Consider the following 17,406-nt stretch of genomic DNA (forward strand, 5'->3'; position numbering starts at 1 on the left):
ATCGTGAAGCGGCTCCTCTGCAAGGCTGCTGATGCCGGATCTGACTTCTGTTTAGCCCTGCTGGCCTATCGCTTGGCCCCACTGTCCACGGGCCTCTCGCCAGCCCAGCTGTTGATGAGTGGCACCCTCAGGACCGCTGTGCTGTCCATTCATGTTTCTGAACTCGACCATGCTCCAGTACTGAAAAGGATGCAACAGCAGCGTGCTCAGCAGAAGGTGGCACATGACGCTCGGGCAACTGATCTTCCTGCCCTGGTGCCTGGAGACAACGTCCGCATACACCTACCGGAGGGTGGCTGGTCGGCAACCGCCGAGGTTCTCCGCCGTGTTGCTCCCTGCTCGTTCCTAGTTCGCATGCCTGATGGCTCCATTCGCCGGCGTAATCGGCGGGCCCTTCAGCTGCTTCCGCGCTCGCTACGAGATCATGCACCGGTGCCACGCTCTCTCATTGTCCCTGATGTTGACTTTGTGGAGCTTCCTGCCACTCTGCCTATTCCTCTCTCGCCCGTGGCCAGGCCCATTCCTCAGCGGGTGGATCCTGACCCACCCTTGAGGCAGTCAACCCGAATTCGCCGCCCACCTGATAGACTTGACTTATGAGCCTGTTAGCACATTGGACTCACTGAATTGTTTTACAGTACTGTTAACCTGTTTCTTTCTTGTCGTTCCAGAAGTTCTCTCTTGTCGTTTGCTTATTGCACTTGTTTTGTTAGTGGTACAATCTTGTTGCTCTGTTGCATCTGACACCTTCCTATGTATATAGTTTAGCCTCATGTACACGTTGTAAATATTGCACACACATCCTCAGCCGCACTCAGTACACACCGATATTTATTGCCATGTAGGCACAGATCCTTGTGAAAAGGGGGGATGTCATGATATCCACATTAACATATCATGGTGCAATCACACACACACACTGATGGACAGGTGGTTGGACCAACCAACACACATACAACATCGCAGCCAATCACCAGTGAGGGCACACGCACTATAAAACAGGGAACAACACAGTTCCCGCGGATTCTGGATTCTAACAGGAGATAGCTCAGAGCACAGAGCTCACAGCGTGCCACTCAGACATACACCATGTGCTGAGTGCCTCACAAAGATAGTGCAAAGGCTGGGTCCACAGGTTAGCTGGTGAAGTACGAACCACAGCCAGAAGTTAATAGTAATTATTGTGTAGAACACTAAAACAGAGTTGTACCATCTACAACCGTGTTGGTTCGTTTGTGTATTGGAACACCTAACACGACAGTCTCGGATCGTGTTTTTGGGATCCTTAAGGGGAAGGGGGAGGGGGAGCAGCTCCAAGTCATGGTCCACATAGGTACCAACGACATGGGTAGGAAAAGGGATAGGGACATAAGGCAGGGACGATAGCGAGACGAGGAATAGGGCGAGAGAGGAGTTGAAGACGTGGCTATAGGGATGGTGCAGGAGGGAGGGTTTCAGATTTCTGGATAATGGGGGCCCATTCTGGGGTCGGTGTGACCTCTACAAACGGGATGGTCTACACCTGGACCAGAGGGGTACCAATATCCTGGGGGGGAAATTTTCTAATGCTCTTCGGGAGGGTTTAAACTAGTTCAGCAGGGGCTTGGGAACCTGAATTGTAGCTCCAGTATACAGGAGGTTGAGAGTAGTGAGGTCATGAGTAAGGTTTCAAAGATGCAGGAGTGTACTGGCAGGCAGGAAGGTGGTTTAAAGCGTGTCTTCTTCAATGCCAGGAGCATCCGGAATAAGGTGGGTGAACTTGCGGCATGGGTTGGTACATGTGACTTCGATGTTGTGGCCATTTCGGAGACATGGATAGAGCAGGGACAGGAATGGTTGTTGCAGGTGCCTGGGTTTAGATATTTCAGTAAGTGCAGGGAAGTTGGTAAAAGAGGGGGAGGGGTGGCATTGTTAGTCAAGGACAGTATTACGGTGGCACAAAGGACATTTGATGAGGACTCATCTACTGAGTTAGTATGGGCTGAGGTTAGAAACAGGAAAGCAGAGGTCACCCTGTTAGGGGTTTTCTATAGGCCTCCGAAAAGTTCCAGAGATGTAGAGGAAAGGTTTGCAAAGTTGATTCTGGATAGGAGCGAAAGCAACAGGATAGTTGTTATGGGGGACTTTAACCTTCCAAATATTGACTGGAAACGCGATAGTTTGAGTACTTTAGATTTGTCCGTTTTTGTCCAATGTGTGCAGGAGGGTTTCCTGACACAGTATGTAGATAGGCCAACGAGAGGCGAGACCATATTGGATTTGGTACTGGGTAATGAAGCAGGACAGGTGTTAGATTTGGAGGTAGGTGAGCACTTTGGTGATAGTGACCACAATTCGATTACGTTTACTTTAGCGATGGAAAGGGATAGGTATGTACTGCAGGGCAAGAGTTATATCGGGGGAAAGGCAATTATGATGCAATGAGGCAAGACATCGGATGGAGAGGAAAACTGCAGGGGATGGGCCCAACGGAAATGTGGAGCTTGTTCAAGGAACAGCTACTGCGTGTCCTTGATAAGTATGCACCTGTCAGGCAGGGAGGAAGTGGTCGAGCAAGGGAACCGTGGTTTACTAAAGCAGTCAAAACACTTGTTAAGAGGAAGAAGGAGGCTTATGTAAAGATGAGACATGAAGGTTCAGTTCGGGCACTCAAGAGCTACAAGTTAGCTAGTCAGGACCTAAAGAGAGAGCTAAGAAGAGCCAGGAGGGGACATGAGAAGTCTTTGGCAGGTAGGTTCAAGGATAACCCTAAAGCTTTTTCTAGATAGGTCAGAAATAAACTAATGTCTAGGGTAAGAGTAGGGCCAGTCAAGGACAGTAGCGGGAAGTTGTACTTGGAGTCCGAGGAGATAGGAGAGGTGCTAAATGAATATTTTTCATCAGTATTCACACAGGAATGTTGTCGAGGAGAATACTGAGATTCAGGCTACTAGAAGGGCTTGAGGTTCACAAGGAGGAGGTGTTAGCAATTCTGGAAAGTGTGAAAATAGTTAAGTCCCCGGGGCCGGGTGGGATTTATCCAAGGATTCTCTGGGAAGCTAGGGAGGAGATTGCTGAGCCTTTGGCTTTGATCTTTAAGTCAACTTTGTCTACAGAAATAGTGCTAGAAAACTGGAGGATAGCAAATGTTGTCCCCTTGTTCAAGAAGGGGAGTAGAGACAACCCCGGTAACTAAAGACTAGTGAGCCTTACTTGTTGTGGGCAAAATCTTGGAAAAGTTTCTAAGAGGTAGGATGTATAATCATCTGGAAAGGAATAATTTGATTCGAGATAGTCAACGCGGTTTTGTGAAGGGTAGATCGTGCCTCACAAACCTTTATTGAGTTTTTTGAGAAGGTGACCAAACAGGTGGATGAGGGTAAAGCAGTTGATGTGGTGTATATGGATTTCAGTAAAGTGTTTGATAAGGTTCCCCACGGTAGGCTACTGCAGAAAATACGGAGGCATGGGATTCAGGGTGATTTAGCAGTTTGGATCAGAAATTGACTAGCTGGAAGAAGACAAAGGGTGGTGGTTGATGGGAAATGTTCAGACTGGAGTCCAGTTACTAGTGGTGTACCACAAGGATCTGTTTTGGGGCCACTGCTGTTTGTCATTTTTATAAATGACCTGGAGGAGGGCGTAGAAGGATGGGTGAGTAAATTTGCAGATGACACTAAAGTCGGTGGAGTTGTGGACAGTGCGGAAGGATGTTACAAGTTACAGAGGGACATAGATAAGCTGCAGTGCTGGGCTGAGAGGTGGCAAATGGAGTTTAATGCAGAAAAGTGTGAGGCGATTCATTTTGGAAGGAATAACAGTAAGACAGAGTACTGGGCTAATGGTAAGATTCTTGGCAGTGTGGATGAGCAGAGAGATCTCGGTGTCCATGTCCATAGATCCCTGAAAGTTGCCACCCAGGTTGAGAGGATTGTTAAGAAGGCGTACGGTGTGTTAGCTTTTATTGGTAGAAGGATTGAGTTTCGGAGCCATGAGATCATGTTGCAGCTGTACAAAACTCTGGTGCGGCCGCATTTGGAGTGTTGCATGCAATTCTGGTCGCCGCATTATAGGAAGGATGTGGAAGCATTTGAAAGGGTGCAGAGGAGATTTACCAGAATGTTGGCTGGTATGGAGCTAAGATCTCATGAGGAAAGGCTGAGGGACTTGAGGCTGTTTTCGTTAGAGAGAAGAAGGATAAGATGTGACTTAATTGAGGCATACAAGATGATCAGAGGATTGGATAGGGTGGACAGTGAGAGCCTTCTTCCTCGGATGGTGATGTCTAGCACGAGGGGACATAGCTTTAAATTGAGGGGAGATAGATATAGGACAGATGTTAGAGGTAGGTTCTTCGCTCAGAGAGTAGTAAGGGCGTGGAATGCCCTGCCTGCAACAGTAGTGGACTCGCCAACACTAAGGGCATTCAAATGGTCATTGGATAGACATATGGACGATAAGGGAATAGTGTAGATGGGCTTTAGAGTGGCTTCACATGTCGGCGCAACATTGAGGGCCGAAGGGCCTGTACTGCGCTGTAATGTTCTATGTTCCATACTTGCCTTGATGAGTGCAGCTCCAACAAGAAACTTGACACCATCCAGGACAAAGCAGCCCACTTGATTGACAGCCTGCCACCATATTTTAAAGATTCCCAATGGCTGCAGTGCAGACCACCTCCAGCCAAATCTCCTTCAACAGCACCTTTCAAACCCATGACCTCTCCCACCCAGGAAGGCAACACCAGCTGACGCACGGGAACACCACCAAGTTCCCCTCCAAACCACACAGCATCCTGACTTGGAAATATATCGCTGCTCCTTCACTGACACTGGAGTCCAGGAGCTCTATCCCTAACAGCACTGTGGGGGTACCTACACCACATCAACTTATCACAGTAAAAGTTGCTACATAAATATAACATCCCAAATTGATTCATCGGTGCATAAAATATATCAGTGAGTCGGATAAGGACCAAAAAATTGATCAAAGAGGTAGGAGTTAAGGAGTGCCTTAAAAGGAACGCGGAGAGGCCGACAATTATAGGGAGGGAATTCCAGAGCTTAGGGCCTAGGCTGCTGAAGTCAGTGTCACCAATGGTGGAGTGATTAATATCGGGCATCCTCAAGGCATCAAGAGTTAGAAGAGCACAGATATCTTTCAGAGTTGCATGGCTGTAAAAGTTTACATAGATTGACAGGGGGAGATTATGGAGGGACTTAGAATATAGAACATAGAACATTACAGCGCAGTACAGGCCCTTCGGCCCTCGATGTTGCGCCGACCTGTGAAACCACTCTAAAGCCCATCTACACTATTCCCTTATCGTCCATATGTCTATCCAATGGAAACAAGATGGGCAGCAAGTGGCACAGTGGTTAACACTGCTGCCTCACAGCACCAAGTTCGATTTCAGCCTTGCGCGACAGTCTGTGTGGAGTTTACACATTCTCCCCATGCCTGCGTGGGCTTCTTCTGGGTGCTCCAGTTTCCTCCCACAGTCCAAAGATGTGCAGGTTAGGTGGGGTTACAGGGATAGGGCAAGGGAGTGATCGTAGGTTGGGTGCTCTTTCGGAGGGTTAATGCAGATACGACGGGCCAAATGGCCTCCTTCTGCACGGTAGAGTTCCATGGACATTTAAAATCAAGAGCGGATTTTGAACAAACAAAAAAAAAAATCACTCTTGACCAGAACAATGGAGTTCCATGTGCAGTCGACCATAGGGGGAATGGGGCTTGGTACAAGTTAGGACACGGAAATAGGTGGTCTTAGTGATGTGGAATATGGTTGAAAGCTCTGCTCGGGGCACAAGGTCGCAAACAGACTTTAGTCTCAGTGTTACCAGGGAGAGGGATGGAATTGGTAGCTAGGGAATGGAGTTTGGTGGGGGTGGGTGGGGAACTAAAGACATTGGCTTCAGTATTCCCAATATTTAATTGGATGGAATTTTTTCTCATCCAGTGCTGGATGATGCATCAGCAGTCTGATAATTTAGCACGTAATGATCAGAATCGAGATACCCAAGTCCATCCAGGGACCAATAATGTTTTGTTTGAAGTAGGCAAAATTTGAGATCCAAGCTCCGAGAATAAGACCACAAGAAACCACGGATTTTGAACAAACAAAAATAAACTTTCCTGGACCAGCTCAGGTAAAACAATTTATAATGGGTGGAACTACTACCACCGCCGCGGCCCCCCCGCCCCCCCCCCCCCCCCCAAATAAAAAAATCTTGAGTGTTATTCCCAGCGGGGAAACCAGTGAGATTCCCTCTGGGTGGTTTGGGGCAAATCACCGAGGCTTAGAAATGTTTTTTTTAGCGGGAACCTAAACAACACCAGAAAGACTGGAACCCCAATCGCAAAGTTAAATTGATGGTTGCCCCCACCCCCAATGGTCATCGTGACCCCCAGCAGCATGGACAACACGCACCCCTCCCCCGTTACTAAATTCATGACTCACCCGCCGCGCCGCCACACCACGCAGGTGTAGGATGATGCTTCCCGCTCCTCCCCTATCCACCCTCGCTGGCATTGGCCCCACACCAGCACATTGCTATTTGTCGCTGAAGGCCAGCCCACCCCCTCCTTTTAAGCCCCCTCTCCCTTTTAAGGCTCGGGGGCACTGCCTTTCAATGCCCTGGACCACCCAGAGCTCCAATAGGCTCCTGGCCCCCCTATATAGTTATCACATCTGGTTTTCATTAATGGAGACCAGTAGTGATTCCCATCGACAGGGGTCTTGCATTATGCCAGGTGAGGCAGCAAATCCCGGGAGCTTAGTGACTCCAGCTAAAACCTCAAAATGCACATGTAGATGAGTTTAAATATGTGAGCCTGGTTCATGCCCAGTGAGGGCTTAAACCAGATTGCGTTCGGTGCATCAGGCCAGGATCATCGCGCTCTGTTCGGCATCCAGAGTGAGCCCCATTTAGGGGCTCTCCTGCTATTCTCTGAGAATCACCCGCGATATCTATGTTCTATGTCTGAGTAAATATGAAGTATCTGTGAATTAATAGGCAAACTATTGTCAAAACACCACATACTGCTAAATGGCAAATGTGACCAAGAAGGGAGTCCATGGATTTCTTGACAGCCAACCCAGATGTCAGTAACACCTGAATCAACTAATCTTGTTGAAACTCTTGGCGGGATTGTTTGGTCCTGCCACGGTGGGTTCCCATGTGGTGGACACAGCGAGCTAGCCAAAAGTCTATTGACTTTCGTGGAACAGGAAGATCCCGCTGGTGGGTGGGGCTATCTCTCGCTCTCTCTATCTCGCTCTCTCATGAGGGAAGTCGTCACCTTCAAAGATCTCACCTTGGAATTCTCTCAAAGTTACTCTAACTCGGATGGCATTTCCAACAGCCCACTTCACAGAATTTCAGTCTTGCCTCGTTTCCTAAAATTCTATTCCCCTGGATTTCCAAGTCTTCACTGAAGCACCGTCTTCCAAGTACAACTTCAGCTTCTCTGGATGCACTGAGCACGACATTACTGTTCCAAATGGGTAACTTCACCCTAATAGCTCACAGCACCCTTCTTGGATCTTCTGGACTTCTCGCTGTCCACTTCTTGGGACACAATGTTTTCAGTGGGGTTCTACTCCCAGTCACATGACCTGGAGTTTTGTGCCAATTGCCTTCCTGCACAGGTGTGCTGGGCCCAAAGAACTCAAAATGCCAAATTGTGCATGTGCAGCCTGCTCGCAGTCTGCACATGGAGGAAGGTCTAAGGTCTGTCAGTCCTTGGTTCCTGATCTCTGCTCTCACCTCCAAGGCAAGTCTAACTTTCGTAACAGTGGAGAAGTCAAGAGAGGTGTAGAGCTGGGTGTCATCAGCACACACATAAAAACTGATTCTGTTCTTTCGGACCATTTCTCCAAGGAGCAGCAATTAGATGAGAAACCAGAGGGGACATCAGAGGTAATGGTGCAGGAGCAGCACGTGAAGCTATTGGACCTCATTCTCTGGCTCCAATAGGGTAGATAAGAATGGAACCAGGTTAGAGCAGTCCTACCCCACTGGACTGTCGTCCAAAGAGACATTGGAGGAGTTTGCTGTGGTCAACCATGTCAAAGGCTGCAGACAGGAGGAGGAAAAGTTTACCTTTCTCACAGTCACATAGGTTGTAACTTGTGACTTACATGGAGTTCTGGTAAAGATGGATAAATTTTGGGCGACAACATGTTTAAGGGCTTTGGAATGGGAAGGGAGTTTGGAAATGGGGACAGTCATTAGCAGGAATGGTAGGGGGGGGGGGTCGAATGTTTTTTTCTTTTGAGAAGAGGATTATAGCAGATTTGAAAGAGGGGACCATTTACAATATTGGCTAACTAGGGACCAGGAAAGGTATTTGGATGGTCAGTTACTTTAGTAGGAATAGGGTCAAGAAAATAAGTGGCGGGTTTGTGAGCAAGAGGAGAAGGATGAGGGAGATGGGAGAAAAACTAGAGAGAAATGCGGATTCCGAGCTGGGCCCAGAAAAAGGAGAGATGTAGCAGTAACAACTGATCGGATTGGCTCCACCTGGAGCAAGGTGTTTCAAGAGCTTCTCTCTTGGAGATGACATGAGAGAAAGGTTTAAGTAGCTTGTTTCCAGTAGAGGAAAGAAGTCAATGGATAATGTTGTATTCCAGGATATTTCTGTGCCTTAACAGACACAAACAGGACTAAATAGTCTAGTCTAGCCAGATCTGGCAGTGGTCTGAACCAGTTGTCCACAATATTCATTGAAGACTGAGTCTTTCGCGGGCCGTGGTAGAGGAATGACCAGGGTGAGGTGGGAGTAATAGCTTTATTGGGGGCTAGGATATCAACGGGGGAGGTGAGGTGCAGTTCAGACAAATCAGTAGCTACAGAAATGTTGTGGTCACCGTAAGGCCAAAGACCTTGGGATTTTGAAAGTGTAGTTGTTCATGAACAAGGGTTGCTTTATCCAGGGACAGGTACAGAAGGAGAAAGGGTTGGAGTGTGAAAGGGGGAATGTGGGTGGTCAGTGATGCAAGCACCTGATAAGAGAGGGCCTTGGCTGTAATTCGATACAATGGGACTAACGTGATTATGTGAGATGGAAAGGTCCGGGTTGTGGCGCAGGAGCTCACAGAGAGGGAGGGAGGGATTCGGGGAGGGTCAGAGAGCAGTGAACCCGAGAGGCGAGAGACCCTGCTGAGTTGAGATGGAGGCTGAAATCAACTGTGGGTGAGACTGATTGAGGAAAGCAGTGAAGATATCTGCAGTGGGAAAACATTCATCGGGAGAGAAGGAGAATTTTGGATGAGATGTGAGGGGACTAGGTGAGAAGTTCAAAAGGAAGAGAGCATGTCAGATGAATGGGGCCACATACAGAGGGGAAAGCTATGGCTCAGGGAGATGATTAACCACCACCTTCTCGGGGGAGAAGGGTAGTTGGGGATGGGCAAAATATGCTGGCCCTTGCCTGTGACATTCATATCAAATGAAGTTTGTTTGAAATTTTAAGTCCATGTTCTAGATTTCTAAATGATTTAATTGCATTTTTCTGTTGCATAATTACAGAAATGAACCATTATCTGCAGCGGTAACATTTGGTTAACTGACACTCGTCCATACTGCGTGTAAGGACCCTCAGGCAAGGTAAGGTAAAGCCCCCATAGTCCCTGATGACCATTGGCTGCTTTCCCCTTTGAGGGAAAGAGCTGACTGGTGGTGATTTAACCTGAGGATCAGGCGAGGGGCAAGGTTGAGAAAGTTGGGCCTTCATGAATAACCTCAAGTGCACAAGTTGGATAAGCACAAGTCCAAAGCTTGGATGTCTGCGATAAATGGGCTTTTGGCACCCCCTAGAGATCGATACTGGTACTGGGTCAACAAAACCTCCGAAATGGAGCTGTGCACAGATTAGGAGAATGAGCTGTTAATCGGTTACTTTCTTTCAGGTATAGCTGAGATTATTTGGAAGTAATTCCCTTGTACTGATGTCTTTCCCATGTGTCGGGCCATTATTTACTGCTTTCAGTGCAGGTTATACTTCCTCTGCTGAGTGCAATAGTTTTAGGAAATTATTCTTTTGTGACAGACGGATCATGGGAATGTCTGCCGGATACAACAGATGCCATTACACAGTTTATTTTTGTTTTCTTTTTATCATCAATTTGTGATGGAAAATTCCTTGGGGGATTTTGAAATCTTGTTGGCCGTAATAGTGATAGTGCAGTAACCAGCATCCCCCATTCCAGAACTCTCTTTCGACTGAAATTCAACCAGGCTCTTGTTGAATGCTGAAAGCAAAGGGGTGAAGCCAGTCATCTATAGAAGCTGAGGCACTGTGGTGAATGTATAATTACTGATAATTCACCAGTGCACTGTGTTATGTTATTAACCCTGTGGGCTCTACCTATGGGCCATTGTGTGGCTTCACCCACAGGGGATATGTTGGGGCATGTACGGGCTCCGCCCATGGCTCCACCCCCTTTACAGGAAGTCTAAGAGCTGCCGACCTGCGGGGCTGCCTTCAGTGTTGTACCGGTCACAGGCAGGCTCAGTTCTAAGCTGATTGAAACCACGGTTTACTTCTCCACGTGTCTTCGAGTGAATTGATGGTCGCATCAATTTAATCAGCTTAAAATACGACTATGGAATCAGCCCTCAAACCTGACAGACTGGAACTCGATCCACAGGCCATGGAGACGAAATACATTTTTTCACATTGGCTTCGATGCTTCAAGGCCTATCTCGCCGCGTCGTCTACGCCATCCGTCACTGACGAACAGAAGCTGTGCCTCCTCCACGCATGGGTGAGCCATCGCATTTCTGTCCAGCTCGACGAAGCCGCTTCCTATACAGAGGCCCTTGCACTACTCGAACGCCTCTATGTGCGGCCTGTGAACGAGGTATACGCGCGACACGTCTTCACCACTCGTCGCCAGCGCCCCGGGGAGTCGCTAGATGATTACCTACGCAACCTCAAAGCCCTCACGCGCAACTGTAACTACCAGGCCGTTACAGCCACTCAGCACATGGAGCTCGCCGTCTGAGACGTTTACATGGCGGGGGTCCGATCGAACTATGTGAGACAGTGCCTGCTCGAAAAGGGGCCCAGGACCTGGACGACACGGTAAAACTGGCTACCTCTCTGGAGGCCGCTTTTCAGAGCCTTACTGCGTTCCCGGCCGATCACGTGGCCACCCGCCAATCATGGGGGGCTACCCTGCTACTTTTGCGGTCAGTCCCAACACTCCTGACTGCACTGCCCGGCCCGCAACGCAAATTGCAGCACCTGCGGGCGAAAAGGACACTTCGCCAAGGTCTGCCTGGCCAGGTCTAAGAACTCTTAACACACGGACCTGATCCACAGACTCACAGGCCCGCAGACCCCGCAAGGTGGCAGCGTGTCTGCCGACTCCGCCTCTGCATAACATGTGCGATCCATGGGAGCCGCCATTTTGGACGCCATCTTCCTCACCGCCTGCCACGCTCGACCAACGGTGGCCGCCATTTGCTACGCCGCTCGACGCGTACGACCTACACGGACAGCCATCGCGGGGCCGCCCCAGCACCTCGGATCACGCCGCCGGCTACCCACACCTCAGCGCGGTCACCCTGGACCAGTCGCGACCTAAACACCTCCAGAGCTCCATGATGGCTGTCCGGGTTAACGGGTACGAGACACCTTGCCTTTTTGACTTCATTCACCCGGACATGGTAAGACGCTGCTCGCTCCCAATATTCCCGACGCAACAAACCATATCCCTCGCCTCTGGGTTGCACTTGGTGCAAATCCAAGGGTGCACTACTGCAACCCTAGCGATACAGGGCACTGAGTACGCAAACTATATGTGCTCCCAGACCTCTGCGCTCCTCTCCTTTTGGGACTCGACTTCCAGTGCAACCCCAGGAGCCTAACTCTTAAGTTCGGGGGGCCCCTGCCCCCACTCACTATATGTAGCCTCGCGACCCTAAAAATCGCCCCTCCCCCTTCGCAAACCTCACCGCCGATTGCAAGCCAGTAGCCACCAGAAGCAGGCGGTATAGTATGCAGGACAGGACGTTCATTAGGTCCGAGGTCCAGTGTCTCTTGCAGGAGGGGGTCAAAAAGGCCAGCAATAGCCCCTGGAGAACTCAGGTGGTGGTCGTCAAGACCGGGGAAAAGTTCCGGATGGTGGTTGATTACAGCCAGACCATTAACCCGTTTATGCAACTCGATACGTACCCCCTTCCCCGGATTGCAGACATGGTAAATCAGATCGCGCACTACCGCGTGTTCTCCACGGTGGATCTGAAGTCTGCATACCACCAGCTCCCAATCCGCCCGGAGGACCGCCACTACATGGCATTTGAGGCAGACGGCCGCCTTTTCCATTTCCTCCGGGTCCCCTTTGGCGTCACGAACGGGTTTTCGGTGTTCCAACAAGCGATGGACCGAATGGTGGACCAGTACGGGCTGCGGGCCACGTTTCCGTACTTGGACAATGTCACCATCTGCGGCCATGATCAGCAGGACCACGACACCAACCTCCACCGATTTCTCCAAACCGCCCAAAAACTCAACCTCATCTACAACAAGGAGAAATGCGTTTTCTGCACAGCCAGGCTAGCCATCCTCGGCTACGTCGTGGAAAATGGGGTCCTAGGGCCCGACCCTGACCGTATGTGCCCCCTCCTACAACTCCCTCTCCCTCACTGTCCCAAGGCCCTTAAGAGGTGCCTTGGATTTTTCTCGTATTACGCTCAGTGGGTCCCCCAGTATGCGGACAAAGCTCGCCCACTATTTAAGGCCATCCTCTTTCCACTGGCAGCCGAGGCTCGCCAGGTCTTCAACTGCATCAAGGCGGACATCGCCAAAGCTGCAATGCGCACGGTGGACGAGTCCGTCCCCTTCCAGGTGGAGAGCGACGCCTCCGAGGTCACTCTCACCGCCACCCTCAACCAAGCAGGCAGACCGGTAGCGTTTTTTTCACGCACCCTCACACCTCCGAAATTCGATACACCTCGGTCGAAAAAGAAGTCCAAGCCATTGTGGAAGCCGTGCGGCACTGGAGGCACTACCTCGCTGGCAGGAGGTTTACCCTCGTCACCGACCAACGATCGGTTGCCTTCATGTTTGACAATACGCAGCGGGGCAAGATCAAGAATGATAAGATCTTGAGGTGGAGAATCGAACTCTCCATCTATAACTACGATATAATATATCGTCCTGGGAAGCTCAACGAGCCCCCAGATGCCCTGCCCCGCGGCACATGCGCCAGCGCGCAAGATGACCGACTACGGGCTATCCACGATGACCTCTGCCACCCGGGGGTCACCCGGCTCGCCCATTACATTAAGGCCCGCAACCTGCCCTACTCCACCAAGGAGGTCAGGGCCATGACCAGGGACTGCCAAATCGGTGCGGAGTGTAAACCGCACTTCTATCGACCGGAAAAGGCCCACCTGGTAAAGGCATCCCGGCCCATTGAATGCCTCAGCATCGATTTCAAAGGGTCCCTCCCCTCCAATAACCGCAACATGTACTTCCTTAACATCATAGATGAGTTCTCCCGCTTCACGTTTGCCATCCCCTGCCCTGATATGACCACCCCCACTGTCATGAAAGCTCTGCATAGTTTCTTCATCCTGTTTGGTTTCCCCAGTTATGTCCACAGCGACAGGGGCTCGTCGTTCATGAGCGACGAACTGCGTCAGTACCTGCTCAGTAAGGGCATCGCCTCGAGCAGGACTACCAGTTATAACCCCAGGGGAAACGGGCAGGTGGAGAGGGAGAATGCAACAGTCTGGAAGACCGTCCTACTGACCCTGCGGTCCAGGAATCTCCCAGTTTCTCACTGGCAGGAGATCCTCCCCGATGCGCTCTACTCAATTAGGTCCCTCCTTTGCACGGCCACAAACCAGACTCCCCATGACTGTTTGTTTGTTTTCCCTAGGGGAGCTACCTCAGGGGCCTCGCTTCCACCCTGGCTGATGACACCGGGTCCAGTCCTCCTCCGAAAACATGTTCGGAGCCATAAGACCGACCCCCTGGTAGAGAGGGTCGAGCTCCTGCATTCCAACCCACATTATGCGTACGTCGAACACCCCGATGGCCAGTAAGATACCGTCTCCCTCCGGGACCTGGCGCCCGCAGGCTCCAACATCACTCCCACTACTGCATCCCCCACACAGTCCCGTCCAACCTCCCATGTACAGCGCCCCCACCACTATACGCTCCCTCCCACCCGCTGCACCGGTCCACAGGAATGAAGCTCCGGAAGAGCCGCTCCCAGAGTCCACGCCTGTGCCGGCTCCGGACCCACTTCCACAGCCACCCCAAGCGGCTGCAACACCAGTGCTTCAGCGGTCGCAACGTACGATCCGGGCACCGGACCGACTGAATCTATGAGCCCGTCACCCCCGCCGGACTTCATTTTTAAACAGGGGGTGAATGTGGTGAATGTATAATTACTGATAATTCACCAGTGCACTGTGTTATGTTATTAACCCTGTGGGCTCTACCTATGGGCCATTGTGTGACTTCACAGGAAGTATAAGAGCTGCTGGCCTGCAGGGCCACCTTCAGTATTGTACCGGTCACAGGCAGGCTCAGTTCTAAGCTGATTAAAACCACGGTTTACTTCTCCACGTGTCTTCGAGTGAATTGATGGTCGCATCAGGCACTGACTGAAAAAAGTAGTTGGGCTCCACGAGGCTCCTAATGTTGAATCCGTCTGCTCAGGTTCAACACTAAATTTTGACCACACAGTCCCCGATACGAGTGCAATCGAGGAACTACATGAATTGGATCTGAGAAACATGCCCCCTGAGCCTTTGTGTTATCGCAACCGCAAATAGAGCTTTAATTTGCTTCTCCCTTGGTATCATGTCCCGGTCTCGGAAACAGTTCAAGAGACAATATTGCTGTGAGGTTAGTGATTGTGTCCACTGCAGATGCAAAATGTTGCTGCACAATTTTGCAAACTGCCCCCTCCAACTCTTTGACAAACCCACAACAACTGCCTTGTGATATCACCCATGTTTCAGCTCATATGAATCTCCTGCTCTTGTGTGCTATGAACAACGTTGTAATTCTATCTGAAAATGAACTGCATACTGCTTGAAACATCCAATCTCAAATAAAGGCTAAACCATCCAACTAACATGCACATTCATTATGTTACTGGCTACAATGTGATGGTGCGTAGAAACATCCAGACCTGTCAGAGTCTCAGTTTGAGTACTTGGATTCAACATCAAAAATGGTGGTAAACACTTTATCACACAAATTAAAGTTGACTCCAGAATGTCCAGCCAGGTTACGACATTTGGCACAAGAATGATTGGTGTTATGTATTGACTGCGTTGCTGTATATAGCTGATTTATCTCCGAGCGATGTAGAGATGACACTTGTTCTAAACCTATAACTGATATATTTGCAGTACTTAAAAGACCTCCTCAATCACAGGATTTCTATACACCGGCTAATCAGCATAGATTGTACAACCTTTTGTATGATGTCAGTTACTTAAGCTCTCTAATTCCACGTGCAGCTTGAGCAATTAAGCACCGTGAAGAGACTAACATTAATCAAACACAGATCAATCAAATCACTGTGAAGTCTTACAACATCAGGTTAAAGTTCAACAGGTTTATTTCGAATCACTAGCTTTCGGAGCACAGCTTGTTCCTCACCTGAGGAAGGAGCTGTGCTCCGCAAGCTAGTGATTTGATGTTGTAAGACTTCTTACTGTGCTCACCCCAGTCCAACGCCGGCATCTCCACATCATGGCTACAATCAAATCATTGACCATGACAGTGGGATGAAATGGTCACCTTCGGTGCTGCATTGTTCTGTGTTATACCGATTAAGAAAGACTGATCAGTCTGAGGTTCTATTTTGTAGAAAAGAGAAGACTGAGAGGTGGCCTGTTGGAAGTCTTATCCGCCTTATCAAACCATTCAATGATTTTTAAACAGATGTTTCCACTTTTGGAAGTCCAAAACTAGAGGTCATAAATATAAGATTGTCACTAACAAATTGATGCTCGATCAATGACTCCAGAAGCGAGATTGGATGACAATTGAAGGCTTTATTGGACTAGATGTTTCCCCCAGCAGCGCAGGTACAGAATGCAGCTGCTAGGGAGACACAGACTCTTATACTCCGCCTTACTGGGCGGAACCAGCAGGCAGGCTTCACCAATGATCTTCATGTCTCAGGTACCTCCCACACCAATGATCTTACAGCCTTAACCTAGGTACCGTAATACCCCAAATACAGACTACCACACAAATCCAATCAGGCAATCAAGAGAAAATTCTTTACCCAGAGTGGTGAGAATGCGAAACTCGCCACAAGGGGTGTTTGGGGGGATTAGCTGGATGTACAACAGGCTAAGTACATGAGGGTAAAGGAGTAGTAAGTTAGAGGATGGGATGAAGATGAAAGGAGGCTCATATGGATATATAGAGTAGTTGGGCCGATCCTGTTTCTGTCTTGTATGCCCTATGTAAATATGTAAATAGACATGTCCCACGCATAGATAAAATTTTGTTCATGTCCTTTCTGGAAATGTCACTAAAGTGTTTAAATAAATGTAGAAGCATCACTGTTCAGGACTTGACAAGTTTGCTTTTCCCATTTTAAAGCTTGCAAGCTGTGCTCCACGGAGGTTGCGAGACCTTCTGTTGAACCATTTTTCAAAGCAGTAACTACAGGTTTCTGTGTGAGAATGATGAAAATGGTAGGGAATGTTAAATTGTAGAGACACCTGCTGCTTAGTCTCTGATCATTTTCTCAATGGCAGAAATCACTAGCTTATTTCTCACCAGCTGGTTCTGCCACATGCACTGTGGCACATCTCTACAATGATTTACACATCCTACCTTTCAAATCTACTACACACGGTAGAGAGATATTGGCATGGATGACGCAGAATGGGGCGGATTGTACATCAGGACAGAGGCCCTCCGGGTTTAGCTTTGTTGAGGGGCTATATTTGGTACACTCTCCGTCATGTGTACACTTATTTTGAGATAATATTCCTCAATAAACTGGATCAAAATAAACTATGACAGTGAATCGTGCACGTTTTGATTGTTTTGTATTTCAATGATGACTTAGTGGTAGCACTCTCACCTCTGATTCAGAAGCATCAAATCCCACTCCAGAGACATGGGCACATAATCTAGGCTGATACCTCAGTGTAGTACTGAGGGAGAACTGCACTCTTCAGTTATCCGGTGGCCCCACGGTGTGTTTTGCAGTGGTGACCCACCATTGGCAGGCAGCAGGATCTTCTGGTCCCACCGCTGTCCAACAGGTATCCCTGTTGTTCGTTCCTTTCGCTGCCAGGGATCCGGCCAGAGGAGAACGTTGCCTTTGGCAGGACCGGAAGATCTCGCCAGTGGGAACTGCTGGAAAATGTCCGTCACAGTCTCCGCTGAACATTAAGAGATCCTATGAAGAAGGGTAGG

This window comes from Scyliorhinus torazame, chromosome 17 (assembly GCF_047496885.1).
Source record: "Scyliorhinus torazame isolate Kashiwa2021f chromosome 17, sScyTor2.1, whole genome shotgun sequence".
NCBI lineage: Eukaryota > Metazoa > Chordata > Chondrichthyes > Carcharhiniformes > Scyliorhinidae > Scyliorhinus > Scyliorhinus torazame.